Source organism: Coenobita brevimanus, chromosome 89 (assembly GCF_032717465.1).
Source record: "Coenobita brevimanus isolate Jiangsu-jjx chromosome 89, ASM3271746v2, whole genome shotgun sequence".
Lineage (NCBI taxonomy): Eukaryota > Metazoa > Arthropoda > Malacostraca > Decapoda > Coenobitidae > Coenobita > Coenobita brevimanus.
In genome coordinates, this window is record NC_137042.1 from 10372273 (window position 1) to 10374654 (window position 2382).

At 39.3% G+C, this 2382-nt stretch overlaps 1 non-coding gene across 1 annotated transcript; it reads left to right on the plus strand.

Annotated features, from left to right (window-relative positions):
- The first annotated feature begins 1781 nt into the window (after nucleotides 1-1781).
- Nucleotides 1782-1900, plus strand: LOC145411490 (5S ribosomal RNA). The gene has a single exon (XR_013899431.1). It is a non-coding gene; the product is annotated as a 5S ribosomal RNA (ribosomal RNA).
- Nucleotides 1901-2382: the final 482 nt, after the last annotated feature.

Genomic DNA, 2382 nt, shown 5'->3' on the forward strand with positions numbered 1-2382 from the left:
GAGGGAGGAGTAGGGGGTAAGGGGAGGGAGGAGTTGAGGAATGTTGGAAGAAGGAAAAGAGGCGATTAAGAGAAGGGGGAGTGTGGGAGGGAGAGGTGGCGTTCCAGGTAATTTGTTGATGGTGGTGGTAGCGGTGGTTACTGTTGTTGCTGCTGTTGTTGTTGTTGTCACTGAGCTGATGCCGTTACTTGTACTGACACGGCTTTGTGAAGAGGCTATTATTGGTGGCAAGCTAATATACTATAGCAGTAGCCGTGTGTGTGTGTGTGTGTGTGTGTGTGTGTGTGTGTGTGTGTGTGTGTATTTTGGGTAGCCAAAACTACACGTTCAAGTCGCACCAAAATTGGCAAAAAAATCGCAAAAAATTCGCCGATGTGAAAAAACTTCGTCCCATCACGATTGAAAAACATTTATTATATTTAATGAGCGATCAAATTTTGACAAAAAAACGCCGCTCCCGGCGCCCGGTCAGTTGCCGTGGCCGAGTCGTTAATATCTCGGACGTGCTTGCGGACAACTTGGGTTCCATTCCCGCAGCGAGGTGAGGGCGCCTTTCTTCGGTACGGAGGCGTCCTGGTGCACCAAAATTGGCATGAAAATCGCAGACAATTCGCTGATGTCGAAAAACTTGATCCCATCTCGACTGATGATTTTTTATTGGAGGTAGAGCGATCAAAGTTTGGTTTGGAAAACAGTTCATTCGGTACCGGGACTTTTAGAAATCGAGTCTACTCGAACCATGTGAGAAGCACAAGAAAACGAGTGCGCAGCGTGAGAGCCCTCCGCAGGAGTAAGTGTGAGAGGGCCCAAAGGGCCCACGAGTACTTGTGATGTCTATAGTTCGTCCACATTAACAAAGCGAAGATATTTGACACTTTGAAACTTACTGCCCATAGCTCAGTGGCAGCTTAAGCTAATACTACGACTCTACATCTGTAACACTTGCTGAGGCAACAACATATTCTTGTGTTAATATGATGCTACAAGTTCAGTGGCAGAATAAGACAGTACTAAGGCTGAACGCATTTTTCATAACATTTTTGCTGTCAGTAACATATTCTATTATTAATCTTTTGTTACAATCACTATTCAGGTTTGAGACAATTAAAAAAAAAAAAAAAGTTTTAGTGGAGAGAACAAAGTGCAGCCTCACAAACCCTATGATCGTCTCGTCAATCAAGTTCCAAGCAGGTGTGGCTGAGCCCTTATATATTCATCACGTGTCAGTTTGACTTACTGCTCGAAGGAAAACGGAGAGATTAATGGAAGTTCATGGCGGAAATTTGTGCGAAGTTTTTATTAATGAATGAATGAAACGACTTTATTTTCTTGAAGTGTACTGAATACAAACAAAGTATTGCTTCCAATGCATTAGACGGCTTAGGATGCTGAAAGTCAAAATGAAAAATATGAAGATGGGCTTCTTTTTAGCTGCTTACCGGCAGAGTGTATATGTATGGATCTGTCTGTCTGTCTCTCATACACCCGTGTGTGTGTGTGTGTGTGTGTACATATATATATATATATATATATATATATATATATATATATATATATATATATATATATATATATATATATATATATATATATCAGATATATATATATATATAATATAATATATATATATATATATATAATATATTATATATATATATATATAATATATTATATATATATAATATATTATATATATATAATATATTATATATATATAATATATTATATATATATAATATATTATATATATATAATATATTATATATATATATATAATATATTATAACGGCCATACCACGTTGAGTACACTGCTTCCCGTCCGATCAGCGAAGTTAAACAACGTTGGGTCTGGTTAGTACTTGGATGGGTGACCGCCTGGGAACACCAGATGCTGTTGGCATCCCTACGTGTCAAGTGGGGTTGGTGGAGGATTAGTGCCCCTCCCTGTAAAACAATTAACTCTAAGCCGTTGGCCACCCCGTTTGGGATACATGGCGTCTGGCAATGGATGAATGAATGATATATATATATATATATATATATATATATATATATATACAGTAGGCTCGCACAGTGCGCGAGAGATTGGGCGGTCCACGACCTCACGCACTGGGAATTTGCGTACTAGGAATACATAATCTTATTGGAATAATTACATATGGGCGGTACCCCCTCATACCTGGACATTTTTTGGCCCTTAGAGACATAATAAAGGTCATATGTTTCAGACATTGTACTAAAGCTATAGCTACAATGACAAAAAATGGGTAGTCACCTTAACAACAGTAGACAACAGGCCTGATGACCTTAAATAACAGGGGTTCCGAGGCACGGCAATACTTACAGCGCCGCACTCCCCACCGCACCTCCCACCGCACCAAC